The following is a 15,500-nucleotide window of genomic DNA, read 5'->3' as shown; positions in this document are numbered from 1 at the left end:
CCCAGGAATGCAACCTTAGTCCCACCCAAAGCAACTGACGTGACTTAACTAGTTCTGTGCTGAATGTTAGTTTTTGTGAGCTGACCTGTTAAATCTGGTATCAAAACAGTACAGCAGCCATTCCTCCAGCCCCAGAACCACAAGTGAAGTGTATATTCCATTTTGCACTAGTGGCAATAGCCTCGCCCACCCCACAATAAATATATTTATTTTTAAGGTGCCACAGTAATCTCCCTCATTTTTCCTGCTATTGATGGAAAAGGTAATTCGTTTGGGACATAAAGTGAGACAGTAGGTGCTGTGGTAATTTAGGCCTGATAACGTAGTCTTTTTTCAACTACTGTACTGGTGTTGAAAGGCATGCTTCACCGACACCATTCCATATGCTTGCCCGCTACTTGATTACTGTTGATGACTCACAGCAAAAGGCAAGGGACAGTTTGCTTATCGGGGGGGGGCGGCGGGGAGAACTATAGTACTATGAAATCTCAGGCAGGTTTTTTGTTCTGTTCACACATTCAGGTCATCACTGGAGTGTACAGTTGTTCAGAGATTAATATGCATGCGTGAACAAGGCCTGTATGAGAGATTCTATTTTTTTCTCAAAGTACCATACAACATTTTCCATCCCACAACATCAAAATAAAGCAGCTAACTTTTAGATGTCAACATCTGGACTTTCATTGTCATTTTACAAAGTTCTAGTTCATCTGAACCTCTTATTGGCTGCCTGTGTCTCGTTTCCTTTTGACATGAAGGCAGCAACTGTTGGATTGTATGAGCTCTGTTAAAAAAAAAGCAGGACATTAAACTGCATGTTTTGAGTCTGGTGAAATCATGGACTATAATTAATCCAGTGTGGAGTCACTTTGGGTTTTTGTTTTTTTTAAGTATTTAAAGCACAAGCTTTCTCCCCCTTATTTCAAAGTGGGGAACTGCACTGCAAAATCATTGTAAGTACTATTACTTCCTGCTTTTCTTTTTCAACCTAACCTCTTCTGGTTTTAGAGATGTCATCTGTAGCTGAAAAATTAGCAAGAGGCTTCTAACTTCCCTGCCCTAATTTCTTAAAAATAGAGTTTCCATCAAGCTTAGTGGCATTGTTATTCAAATAAGCTGTGTAAAATGAATTTAGAGCAGAAGTGAAAATTGGCAAGTGAGCATGGAATTAATAATAATAATAATAATAATAATAATAATAATAATAATAATAATAATTTATTATTTATACCCCGCCCATCTGGCTGGGTTTCCCCAGCCACTCTGGGCGGCTTCCAACAGAAAAATAAAACACAATAATCTATTAAACATTAAAAGCCTCCCTGAACAGGGCTGCCTTCAGATGTCTTCTAAAAGTCTGGTAGTTGTTTTCCTCTTTGACATCTGTTGGGAGGGCGTTCCACAGGGCAGGCGCCACCACCGAGAAGGCCCTCTGCCTAGTTCCCTGCAACTTGGCTTCTTGCCAACGAGGGAACCACCAGAAGGCCCTCGGTGCTGGCAGAACGATGGAGGTGGAGACGCTCCTTCAGGTATAGTGGACCAAGGCCGTTTAGGGCTTTAAAGGTCAGCACCAACACTTTGAATTCCTTTGCATTCAACAGAATCATAAAATAGAGTTGGAAGGGATCCTGAGGATTCTCTGGTCCAGCCCCATGCAATGGAGGAATATGCAACTGCCCCAACTGCCCCATATGGGGATCGAACTTGCAAACTTGGCATTATCAGCACCATGCTCTAACCAACTGAGCTTTTGTTTGACTGTACCTAGGGATGGGGATAACTTTGATTCAGTTTGTATTTAAGGAGAACCAACCTAATTTGGACCTTCTTGGAGGGGGGGGGGGGGGAACAGCTGTCCTCACTTCTCAAATTTTTGCAATGCAGCTCTCCTGCCAAGTAGTATGTGTACGAATGGATATACCAGGGTAAAATGTGCATTAAAGTCCATATATTAGTGAAAATGGGAAACTACCCTGCAAAATGTGTATATTCGACAAATTTGCATCCAAAAATATTAGGAGAAATTAACATGAAAATGCTGGATTTTCACTAGGACTTTTTAAAATATTCACACACTTATGATTTATTCAATATATACCCCAATATGCATTCAATATATATTTAAGAGAGAGAAAATGAGGAACTGAAAGAAACTGAAATCGACTGATTCACCTGCCCCTAACTTTACTGCTGCAGAGAAATGGAAATTTGACTTTTCCTCCACAAAACATGCTGTAGATAGAACCTGATGGAAAGATGTCCCAATATGCTCCTTGATTTATTTGCTTTTTTATCTGAGAGCCAGTGTGGTGTGGTGGCTTTGAGGGTTAGGCTAGGACCTTGGGGACCAAGGTTCAATTAGCCACTCAGCCATGTAGCAGTCTCTCTGCCTAGCCTACCTCACAGGATTGTTGTAAGGATAAAACGGGAGGAAGAAAACCATGTGCACCACTTTGAGCTGGCGGAAGAAAAGAAAAGATATAAACAAGCACAGCAGGTCAGAACAATGAAGTAGAAACAGAAATCTAGAAGATCCGTGAGTGTTGGCAAATGTGTTCCAGCAGGTAATATCCACATCATGAGAGAACATTTTGGACAAACCACTCAGGCTTAAAATGAAGGAGATCAAATGCCAGTGAAAGGCTGTTGGATAATCCCAACCCACATGTAAAAAAAGTTGCATTCAGTTGCTACCACATTTTGAGTTCTAGACACATTTCCAACAGAAAGGAGAATTGTTCCCATTAAGGTTTTACAATTAGTCTTGCTGTGAAACCTAATTTCCATCTGTCCTAAGTCTGTAGAATTCCTCACCTCCTGCCAATTTACCTCTGTGTCTGAGATTGGGATGCATTAAGACACCAGTGCCAGTGTTCATTTAAGGTAAAGGAGTTGGGTGTTGTTGTTGTTTTAATAGATCCCTGGGTTTTCTTAAAAGTTGAACTGAAGATGGGAAAACAACGCATTAACATTTGACAATGTGTCATGGGAAAATAGCCTCCAATTGAAACAGCCGACCTTCAAACATTCCAGTATGCCAACAAAATATGTTTTCCCATCAAGCAAGGCACAACCGTGCTACAGAGGGAATTGGTTATGGTCATTTAGAAGGAGTTGCCAAGTAAACATACAGAAGTCAGAGGTTTATCTCATTTTCTAAGACTCTTTCACATCCAAGACTGGTACAGATCATAATGGGGCAATTGGAGCAACCCTGCAAATGAGAAAATTCATAGCACACTTGCTGAAGTGACGGCAAACAAATGCAGATCCCTTTTTATTTTTTGCTTAATGAAATATGATCCTAAGAAAAGGGTGCTGCCTGTAAAATTATGTAAAACAATCCTTTTACATTTATAAGTGTCTGCTTTCCTGTTTTATCTATAAAATATCATCCTTGGGGAGACAACCATTTTCAGGACAAACCATAAAAGCATTGTAGCTCATGACAACATTGAAATTAATTTAGGGTTACAACAAGGAACATATGTGATATGATGCTACATACATGTATTGAAGAGTTTTTGAGGGATGGGAACAGATGCACCGAGGGGATCGTGATACCATAATATTTGAGATACTGCAACTGAAATTTACATCATCTAAATGACAAGGGACATAAAGAAGATTATTATTAATGGAATTTTTGCAGGGAAGCTTAAACCATATGGGTGAGAGCATAAATATATATGATATTGTGCTACAAAAATTTATAAGACCAACTATTAGGGCTGCAATCCTACACACCCTTACCTGGAAGGAAGTTTCATTGAACTTCAAAGGACTTACTTCTGAGTTGGGAGACACAAATTTGTCTTGTTTCCGCATCACTTTCTTTCTTTCTTTCTTTCTTTCTTTCTTTCTTTCTTTCTTTCTTTCTTTCTTTCTTTCTTTCTTTCTTTCTTTCTTTCTTTCTTTCTGAATGTCAGTAGTGCTCATCTTTCAGCTCCAGTTCAAAACTTTTCCTTTCCTTCACACCTTTTGATTTAGTACGTTGGCTTGAATGGTGGTGTGATGACAGTTGGAGCCATTTAGTGAAGGCAGCCCTGTTTTGGGAGGCTTTTAATGTTCAATAAATTATTGTACAGTATTTTATTTTTCTGTTGGAAGCCGCCCACAGTGGCTGGGGAAACCCAGCCAGATAGGCGGGGTATAAATAATAAGTTGTTGTTGTTGTTATTTAGTTTTGATTCTTGTGAGTTGCTCTAAGATGGTGTTATGATGATGGGTAGGATATAAAGAAATAGCCATATTGAAGAATATTAGTCCAATGCATTTAATTAAAATGAAACATGGGGTTATTTAACTGAAAATATTACAGCTTCTGTGAAAGAGCAAGTCTGAATGGAACAATTTGCCAAGGGATTGGGCCTTTTAATTTGACACTTCATGGCTTGAGACTTAGACCTAGTCACTGTGGCTTGAGAGTGCCCAGGCCTCAGAGTCCACTTTAGGCGCAGAAGTGAAACGATACACAACGTTGGTCCACAGTAAAAAGCTTTTGGATTGGCCAGACAGAACCTAACCTTCTGCTTTACGTGGACAACAGTGTGGTGCTGCATTTCAGAACCCAGCGTTTCACTTTCCAGTTTTGTCTGGCTTCCACCTCAGCCATAGGCATAGCTGCCAAGTCTCCCGTATTCTCCGGGAAATCCCCGTTTTTCCAGCTGTTCTTAGCTGAAAAAATGGATTTTTTTGTTTCCCCCCGGTTTATTCTGGCGTGGCGGCCATTTTGGAACTGGGCGGAGCATGCTCAGAAGCGACTTTTGATGCTGCTCTGCCCAGTTCCAAAATGGCTGCAGTGCGACTTCTGGCATGGCGGCCATTTTGGAACTGGGCAAAGCAGCATCAAAAGTCACTTCTGAACATGCTCCGCCCAGTTCCAAAATGGCGGCAGCGCTACTTCCGGTTTGCTACTTCCGGCCCGGTCCCTTATTTCTCGGACAGCAACTTGGCCCCTGCTATCACCATTGCCTTTGCCTCTCAGCCCAACCAGCCTAGAGTGGTTGTTCAAGGTGAGCTGAGGTTCCTAGTCATTCTTCTTCTTCTGCCATGGCTTACTTCTTTGGAGAGGGCAGGTAAACAACCAACAGCCACAGGAGGAGGAGCAAGAGGGCTGGAGGCCCCCAGCCTAACCTTGACGAAAATGAAATATGTCTGTGTATAGGAATGCCAAAACAAACCCACATATTCCAGAGAAATCACAGCTATTGACCTATGTGTCAGTGTTCCCAGGATAGGGGCTTTACAGACCCCACAGCCAAACTGCGTCCAGTTTATTTTTCTTTACCTGCCTGCATGGGAACAAGGACTCCAGTATTTATTAAAAGCAATGGGCAATAAGTGATATTTAACCTTCATCTATATAGTTTTGAAATTTAAGTCTGCCCAAACATTAATATAATAAAGCAATGATTCATTCTATCCATAGTAATGAAATCCAACATGGACTGCGTTCTGGCAAAGGAACCATAACTTTAGAATCCAACTCTCCTAACAATATCTGTCTGGTGATAACAATATATAGCCCTGAAGTGATGTCAGCTGAGAATGAAACAGAAATCTCCTAAATTTGTGCTGGTCTCGGGTTGGTTTTGTGTTTATTTTATAAATCAAATTCTTGATACTCTTTCTTAGTCTTTATTAAGTTGAGGAAGGTGGATTTAGTTTGGATTTCAAGAAATGGTCCCTTTACGCACACAAACACAAGCACGAGTGGAAATAACACAAGCCAGTAATAAATATTTCATAGAATCATAGAATCATAGAGTTGGAAGAGACCACAAGGGCCATCCAGTCCAACCCCCTGATCTCTCCCAAAAGAACAGTTTTCTAGCCTTGGTGTATTGGGAACTATGCTATTACCAGTGCTTAATCTGTCCTCCCTTTGTGAAACTTCGATTATCCAAACATGTATAAAATTATTAAAGACCACCATCTTGAACCTTAATCAATGTCAGGGTGAATTTTAAGTTACTCAGCTATACTGAACACTTGATTTGCTGGCACACCTAGTAGTGAAGAACCTCTATGGACTGAAACTGAAACAACCACAACTTTCATACCTTAAATGAGGGTAAAAGCAAATCCTAGACTTTGTTGTTGTTGTTGTTGTTGCTGTTGTTGTTGTTGATAGTTACTTTCACTAGTATCTTCATTTTTACACATGCTTTCCCATAATATACATATTTTTTAAACACTGATTGGCTGGAGAACTACATTGCAAAGTTCAGATAAGTGTGAATTTTAAAGAATAGCTGGTGTTTCAGTTTGCATATTGTTTTGGAAAGTGTGGATTTGATAGATTTGGCCTTAATGCAGACCGAAGTGGATTCTTTCTCCATCCCTACTTGGAAAATAATCTCCACTTCACACAATGCCGCTTAGTTCTGAGCAAAATGCACAGATTCAATTCATCAAACACATTGGATATTTGTTCAACAAAAGCCTTTTCTTCAGACAGCTGAAATGCAAACCTCTAGCTTCTAATTCAAAATGCACATGCTCTTACAACTACATTTTACCATTCAAGCTGCTAATCACGGTAGGAAAGCAAAGGATATCCAGCACGTGCTTGATCCTTTCCTCTCTTTCTCTTTTTTAATATTTAGACTCTTGCAGTTCACATTAGTGGTTTGAAATGTTAAAACTGAATTCTTGGTACTGTCATTTGTTAAGGGTTGCTGGGGACTGCATTGTGTGTGTGTGTGTGTGTGTGTATCCTCCTGTTTTTATTAAAAGCTGAGCTTACTGTTAAATTGAGATTGTCAATGTGTTCATTGTTTACCCTGAGAGAAAGTTTTTTTCAGCTTGGCATGTAGAAACTTACTTTTAAATCAGATAGAAATTCACAAGCAGAAAAATACCCCTAACTTTCACCCTGTTATTCATTGCATACCATTCATCTGTTGGCATTTGCTCAGCAAAAAATATTGAGGCCCATAGCTCTGTTTTCTCCACCTCACCTAGAAGCATCAAACTTATCACTGATTTACAACAGGTCCTTCCATCATCAGCTGGCTAATAGGCTATTGCGGAAGTCCCAAGAGACTGACAAAGGAAACATGAGCAGAAGGTAATTGTTACAACTGGAATCACATTGCACTTCAGAAGCATCTTAACATCATTCTCAGATGTGTGAATAATCCATTAGTGACCCAAGGGATCATTCACTGGCATAGAATGCTTCCTTTCTAAGAGGATGCTACCCTGCATTTTGCTCTCTATATAATAAAAATGTAAGGATGTCATCACCAAAGCCCTCATTGGAGGATCTGTAGTGGATTTTGCAAATTCTGGATTTGCATGAAGTCACAGTTGGGTAGGGGAGTAAAAAATGAAGGCACAACATCAGTGACTATAGCATGGGAGCAGGAAGGTAGAGTGAAGTTTAAACAACAGTAGGAGGTTGAGGAAAGGCAGGAACGGAGGTCATTGAGGTGAAAATGGTAGTTTTAAACTACAGCAAGGGTTAAATAAAGCTTAGGCAGAGAAATACGGGGGGGGGAGTGGTCATGTTAAACAATGGCAGAGATTTGAGTAGAGCTAGCTGGGAGTAACATTTGAAGAGGGAATTAGCAGTTTAAAACAAAGTTTGACTACAACAAAATGGGAGTTTGGAAAGCCTCCGAGTTGTACCCATCTTTACTATTTCTCCTGGTTAAAACTGGTTGGGTTTTTTTTGTTTTTAAAAAACAATCCTTTTGTATGCCTCCATCCTTTCTTTACGTCCCTACTTGGTTGGATTCAGTCTGCAGAGAAAAAACATATAGCAACATGCATTCATTTTAATGTCTTCATTTTAATGCAGTGTGGGGAACACTTTTCAGCCTGAGGGCTGCATTCCCTTCTGGGCAACCTTTCAGGAGTCATATGGTGGAGAGCGTGGGGGGAAGGAGGCAAAAGTGGACAAAGCAACGAATGCTAATTTTGCCTTTGTACAGTAGACTAGTATGTATACACACTCACATAGCCCTCTTTATCCTCCTTTAATGGAAGGCAAGAGGCAATTTCAGAGTTGAATGACATATTCCAGCCAAGCTAAAATACACAAGGAGGGTGTGCAGCAGGGGTGGTGAAGGGCCTGTCCTGTCCTGGTGAAAGGAGATGCAGCCAGGGACAGAATGTGGTATAAAGTCCCATGGCATATCTAGCAAGGCTTGGAGGTCCACATTTGGCCCCTGGGGCTGAGGTTCTCCACCCCGACACAGAGAGTAGGAACTGAATATGGCAAGCCAACTAGAGATGCCCCTTTCCCTTAAAACATATGACTCCTCACATAACACACATATAGACACCACAGTTGGGGCACCACAGTTCAAGAAGGATACTGACAAGCTGGAACGTGTCCAGAAGAGGGCAACAAAAATGGTCAAAGGCCTGGAAACAATGCCTTATGAGGAACGGCTTAGGGAGCTGGGTATGTTTAGCCTGGAGAAGAGAAGGTTAAGGGGTGATATGATAGCCATGTTAAAATATATGAAAGGATGTCATATGGAGGAGGGAGAAAGGTTGTTTTCTGCTGCTCCAGAGAAGCAGACACGGAGCAATGGATTCAAACTTCAAGAAAGAAGATTCCACCTCAACATTAGGAAGAACTTCCTGACAGTAAGAGCTGTTCGGCAGTGGAATTTGCTACCAAGGAGTGTGGTGGAGTCTCCTTCTTTGGAGGTCTTTAAGCAGAGGCTTGACAGGCATATGTCAAGAATGCTTTGATGGTGTTTCCTGCTTGGCAGGGGGTTGGACTGGATGGCCCTTGTGGTCTCTTCCAACTCTATGATTCTATGATTCTAGACATGTCTTATGGTAGTTTACAGGTGAACAGATTTATTATAGCATGTTGTGGCATAAGCCACAACAAGCATATTCACCTCTAATGTTCCCAAAGACTCCATGTTTTGAATATTGTATGAGACTAATACAAATGCTTCTCAGGAATTTGATGCACACACATACAGAAGCCAATGGCTCCACACAACATTTCCCTCCAGATACTGAAAATAGCTATCAAGGAAATTATTAGCTCTGTGCAGAATCCAATCCACCAACCACCACAGCCACTTAAGAGAAGAGCCATCTAATAAATAGCAAGGTTTCTGTCTTGGTAACCCAAGTGTCTCGTGTCACTGATCTCATTTTATGCATTTGGCCATGCAGATGGCCACAGTGACCTAACGGTCACTTTCACTTCCTGTTCATCTTCTCAATTTGGACAGAGTATGCGAGGCTGAGTTCTCAAAGGCGTAGCCAAGAAACTGTCTCCCGGTGGTTCCTCTTCTTTGGACACATTGTGTGCCACCTTCCTCTCTGAGGCTCACGTGGGATATTGTGCAACATCAGCAATAAAACAAAAACAAGAAATGTAGGGCAATGTTCAGTTGGCACGATACACAGATGCTAAGTGACTATTTCAGCTGAAGAACCAAGAGTGACTTACTCTGCAGCACTGATAACCAACGTGGGGCGCTCCAGCTGTTGTTGGATTCCAACTCCCTAAGCCAGCATAGCCTCACCCAGTATGGCCAGTGGTCAGGGATGATAGGAGTTGTAGTCCAACAACATTTGGAGGACACCACATTGGCTAACTCTGCCTTTCTGTCTAGTAGAAGAGGGCAGTGATGGCTGTTAAATATTGCTGTTTAACATGTGCTAGGCATTTATGAACATGGCAATCCAAGAATTTGGGTTTATTCTGATGAATCAACTAACGGTTTAGTGTAAATCTGGGCAATTCTTTTCCTCCACCCTTGATTTTTTTTTAAAAGGTTTGTCACCAGCATCCAAAGAATCTCAACTTTCATTTTCTTTCTTTCTTTCTTTCTTTCTCTCTTTCTTTCTTTCTCTCTCTCTCTCTCTCTTTCTTTCTTTCTTTCTTTCTTTCTTTCTTTCTTTCTTTCTTTCTTTCTAAAAGAGTGTGGAAAATAGGCTTATCTTAGATAGTTGCATGGTCGAAATAGTTAGGGTTTAGAAACCAGGAGGCAAGAAAAAGGAGCCCAAATCAATTGGTTTTCATGTATTATGGTTACCAAGAATTCTTTTTGACACATTTAGTTTTTGTTTTCACATCTTGCATTTTCAGAATCATTGAATAAGCACAGCAGAACCTTCCATGGAGGTCATTGAAACAATACAAAAATTATGACATTATAACAATGAGATGCAGTCATTTAGCTCACGCTGTACCTTTGCTTAACAAAGGTAGTAAAAGAGGCTCTATTGATGTTGGCTGTTGTACAGACCTTTTGGTGATTTTTAATGGCTATGCCTGGCACAAAAAAAGTGTTTGTGTATGTGTGCGTATAGAGGAACATTTTTCTTCCATGCTTTGTTACATTCTGCCTACTTAGATTGCTGGAATTAGTGGTGGATTCCAGCAACATGGAACAGATAAAGACAGACTACCTAGACAATGCCAGCTGGCTAAGAAGTCCTGTTGGCTTCAACTACAGAAAGGAAGTTTCTAGTCCTGACTTTCCTGGCTGGAGGAGATGCTAAGCAGCAGCCATCTGCAAGAAGAAGGGGTGACATGAGAGCATAGCTTGGATAAGTAATGCCAAATGACCTGCCCCTTATGAAATTGAAGCCAGAAAATAATCTGAGGCCCTCTGAGAAAATTCTAATGACAAGGATTTTAAGTTCAGCTCCTCTGGATTTATTTCTTTGGTGGTTTCCTGAAAACATAAAATATCCTGTTACTTTAACAAGCTTTTACACAATCCCTGAAGTACAACTTCCAAAGATCGATCATGTGGTTTTTGCCTCTCCCAAATCTACAGCTAATCAAAGGAAAGAGCGTATCAAATCTCCAACGTGCCATTATAAACTTTGGTCCAGTCTTTTGGACACATGTGATAGGGTGCCTTGGAGCATGCAACCCCTCCTCAGGAACATTGAGGTTCTAAGTGCAGCAACTACCTCCATAAATTGTTTCCAGTACCACGGTTCAGTGCATGTACAGATTGCCTTTCCTCCTCAATGGGTAACTGTATCATTATATTTGGGGGACCCAGGTGGCGCTGTGGGTTAAACCACTGAGCCTAGGGCTTGCTGATCAGAAGGTCGGCGGTTCGAATCCCTGTGATGGGGTGAGCTCCCGTTCCTCGGTCCCAGCTCCTGCCAACCTAGCAGTTCGAAAGCATGTCAAAGTGCAAGTAGATAAATAGGAACCGCTACAGTGGGAAGGTAAACGGCGTTTCCATGTGCTGCTCTGGTTTGCCAGAAGCGTCTTTGTCATGCTGGCCACATGACCTGGAAGCTGTATGCCGGCTCCCGCAGCCAATAATGCGAGATGAGCGCCGCAACCCCAGAGTCGGTCACGACTGGACCTAATGGTCAGGGGTCCCTTTACCTTTTATCATTATATTTAGAGGACTGAGAAGCAGATTTATGCCCCAGTGACCTCTGTCAAATTTAACAACAGAGCAAGTCTCATTGATTTCTTACTGATAAATTTACTGTTTTATATTTTTTTATATACTGCTTTGAGGGTTTTTGTTTAGCAGTCAAGTGGTGTATAAATTTTATGAAATAAATAATAACCTACACAGATGCCTCAAGTGGCAAACTACATAATATTTTTTATTTTATTTTTATTTTTACAATGAATTGTAATGAAATAAATAAATAATAAACCAAACAGCACTCAAGGCGGTTTACATAATCCATTAAGTTCATTAAATACCTTCAAAATAAAACCAACAGTAAGTCTCCATTTAGTAAAAAAAATTCAGAGGCGCTTTACAGCTAGAGAAGTGGGAGAGAATTTTTTTTATTAAAAAAAACAACTTTTCCCATGTGTGGGTAGTAGGCACAACTGAAAGTGACCTTCCTAGCTTGTTTTTTTTATAATGACATTTAAATAAAGGAGTGGAATGAGTTCACAGTAAACTTGACGTCACTTCAGCAGAAGTGTAGATGGCCTAAGAGCAGATGTCAGATATCAACTGTTTTCTATTATAAACTGGCTCCTGACTTGGGAAATACAATGATAACATCTGAATTGCACATTTACTACCCAAGCCCCAGTGTTCAGTCATGTTTACAAATAAATCACTTACAAGAGAAACATATGTGGGTGGGAAATGTCCCTATGGCCATCGTGTCACTGTCACCATTGAGTTTTGATGTGGGAAGTGAGGTCTTCAGTACTTAGCGTAATTGCTGAAAATTTAAAGCAACTCCCATCAGCCCCAACCAGTATGTTGAATGGGTTGGGATGGTGGGGACTCTAGTCCATCAACATTGCAGTGGGGGTGCAGGTTAGTTAGTTGGAGTTACGACTGTCAAATTTTGTTTCTCTTAAGTTTCTCATTTTTCTATTTTTTTAGTTCAACTTTCTCCACCACACTATGTAAATCCATAGCTGCCAAGTTTCCCGTTTTCCCCAGGAAATCCCCGTTTTTCCAGCTGTTCCTAGCTGAAAAAACGGATTTTTTTTGTTTTTCCCCGGTTTATTCTGGCGCCGCAGCCATTTTGGAACTGGGCGGAGCATGCTCAGAAGCGACTTTTGATGCTGCTCTGCCCAGTTCCAAAATGGCTGCAGTGCGACTGCTGGCACGGTGGCCATTTTGGATCTGGGCAAAGCAGCATCAAAAGTCACTTCTGAGCATGCTCCGCCCAGTTCCAAAATGGCGGCAGCGCTACTTCCGGTCTGTAATTTCCGGCCCAGTCCCTTATTTCTCTGACAGCAACTTGGCAGGTATGTGTGAATCTTAAAAAAAACAACGAAGTTCTTGTGAACATTCACCAGCATTTTAGTGTGAATTCCAACAAATATGCATAATTTCGCAAAGCAATTTTCCCCTAATATAATACTAATTTTGCACGGAATTTTCACTAATATATACATTTTTACACACCCTATACAAATGCATTTTGTACACAGTAACTTGACTGAAGGACTAAATTTCAAAATTTGGACAAGATTAAATTTTGAAGGATAGCTGCATTTTTTGGACAAGGTGTAGTTAACCCTAAAAACAAAAAACAAAGCAGGGTTTGAAGCTGGATTTGTTTCAATAAATCATAGTTAAGATTTGCCATAATTTAGGGTTAGGACATGGTGTTAAATTGCTTTTATTAGTAATAATAATAAATTTCTTATTTCCGCCTTGCAACTGCACCAAAGAGAGAGAGGGAACACGTGAACCCCAAAGTTTGCCTAGGCTCAGTCTTGTAACATAAAGCCATAATCTTTCATTATGTCAAAGCACAGCCTGTAAGTTCCCAAGAAAGAAAAGTCCTGAGATACCAATTTTGCTGAAGAGAATCTTCTGTCCCATTTTAGGACGGTAAAAAGGTAAAGGGGCCCCTGACCATCAGTGCCAGTCGTGTCCGACTCTGGGGTTGCGACGCTCATCTCGCTCTATAGGCCAAGGGAGCTGGCGTTTGTCCGCATGACAAAGCTGCTTCTGGCGAACCAGAGCAGCGCACAGAAACACCGTTTACCTTCCCACTTGGAGCGGTCCCTATTTACTTGCACTTTGACGTGCTTTCGAACTGCTAGGTTGGCAGGAGCTGGGACCGAGCAACGGGAGCTCACCCCGTCACAGGGATTCGAACCGCTGACCTTCTGATCAGCAAGCCCTAGGCTCAGTGGTTTAACCCACAGCGCCACCTGGGTCCCTGGGTCCTTTTTTCTGGAGGTACTTAAGGGTACGCAATACCCCACCCTTTTCTTAGAAGAAAAGCACTGGTGATAACTAAAGGGAAACACTAGAGAAAGGCTTATCCAGTGAAAAGCTAATTGCTCAGTACTTTCTTCCTGGAAGAAAAAAGCCAAAGACAGGCGTATGTTGAAGATTTCGGGGGTTATCCTAGTGGTAGGCCATAGACTAGAAAAACACAGAACATCTGATGCAGAGAGTGTCCTGTGATGAAAATAACCTCTTGTATGAAAGAGCGAAGGGTTCAGCAGGAATCTCATGCATAGAGATGTGCAAGGGATTTTGGGACTCAAAGAGACATGTGGGACTCAAAGAGAAGTAAACCTCATGTAAGGTTTTACTGAAAGCACCTAGGAATCTCATGACATTACCAAAGACTTTCTGGTGTGTGTGCATGGAAAAATAAGTATCTTAAAATGCGGGCATGCAAACAACTGCTGCAGGTTCTTCAGCAGGGGGATTTTGCAATATTTCTTCACAGAAAAGGAGCTTCCATGTGCTTCTTCTTCTTGAGGCATAATGCTGCTCACCTGCATAGATCACTCACCTGAGTGGTTATTTCTCCTGTCTAACTTTCGTAACGTGACTACTATGCACTCTGTAAAACAGCACAGAAACACCATTGGATGCATTGGAAGGGAACTGCACTATGGCATAGTTAGTTTTATTATTTCACAATCTTTGCCCTCAATCTTTTTCTTCTCATTTTTTAATCACTTTTCTTTCTTTCTTTCTTTCTTTCTTTCTTTCTTTCTTTCTTTCTTTCTTTCTTTCTTTCTTTCTTTCTTTCTTTGCAACACAGCTATTTCCAATCATAAATAACTGTAAACAATTCTATGCCAGTATTTTAGGGAACCCCAGAGATGAGGGATTGCCACATTATAACTCGGGATGTTACAAATTATTCCTGTAAAATGGAAAGCATACACATTTGGCATTTCCGTGGTATTCCCTGGCAAATTCTCCAATGGTAAACTAAGACCAGTGGATTGTTAACTTGTAAAATAACAATATATAGAAGTCTGTAGTTGGATTGGGTGACTACCAGAAGAAACCACATATTCTAGGTTTTATATCTCCCCCACCCAAACCCACAAAGAAGAAATAAAAAGATAAGTAAAGATGACTGCTTGACAAGTATAAATGGAGATGCAATGCTGGCCACAAAGCTGAAACAGAAGCATTACTAAGTTTAAGTAGAAGCATATAATCTAATTAAAATTTATATTACTTTCAAAATATGGTCTGATCAATGGCATAATTTACCAGTTACGTTATACAGAAGACAAGATCTTGGCAATAGAGCAGTTCCTGTTCCTTATTATCTCGGTGCTATCCCTTGGAAACACGTGTCATAGCCCCAATAGCAATTTGTAGAGATTGTTCTTTAAAAAGCAGGAAATCTCCTGGCTTTGACTTCATAACTGAGATTTCGAAGAAACAACCCCTTCTGAGAACAGGTTAAGGTTTCACAGGAAGTGCATTGATACAAACAGCTCTTCCTGTCTGGACTGGGTTAAAGGAACAGAGTGATTCCTTTTGTGGAAGTGTTTCCACAGGTCTAGTGCCGAAAGACAAGGACCAAGATTAGATCTGACCTCACATAGGGGTCGAGAACAACAAATTCATCAGAATGCAGGCCCTCATATGAAGAAGTAGTGCTTGGCTTTCACCCTCATGGATTTTTTAAATTTTTATTTTAATTGCTTGAATTGTAATGGTTAGAATGGTCGTTATGACCTAGGCATTATAAAGCTCAATATATATGCAAAATATACAGGCTGCTGCTATGCAAAGCAATGTACTAGCCTTAATGTGCCCATTTTCTGCCCTCCA

Source organism: Zootoca vivipara, chromosome 10, assembly GCF_963506605.1.
Source record: "Zootoca vivipara chromosome 10, rZooViv1.1, whole genome shotgun sequence".
Lineage (NCBI taxonomy): Eukaryota > Metazoa > Chordata > Lepidosauria > Squamata > Lacertidae > Zootoca > Zootoca vivipara.
Note: the sequence above shows the minus strand (reverse complement) of the source record.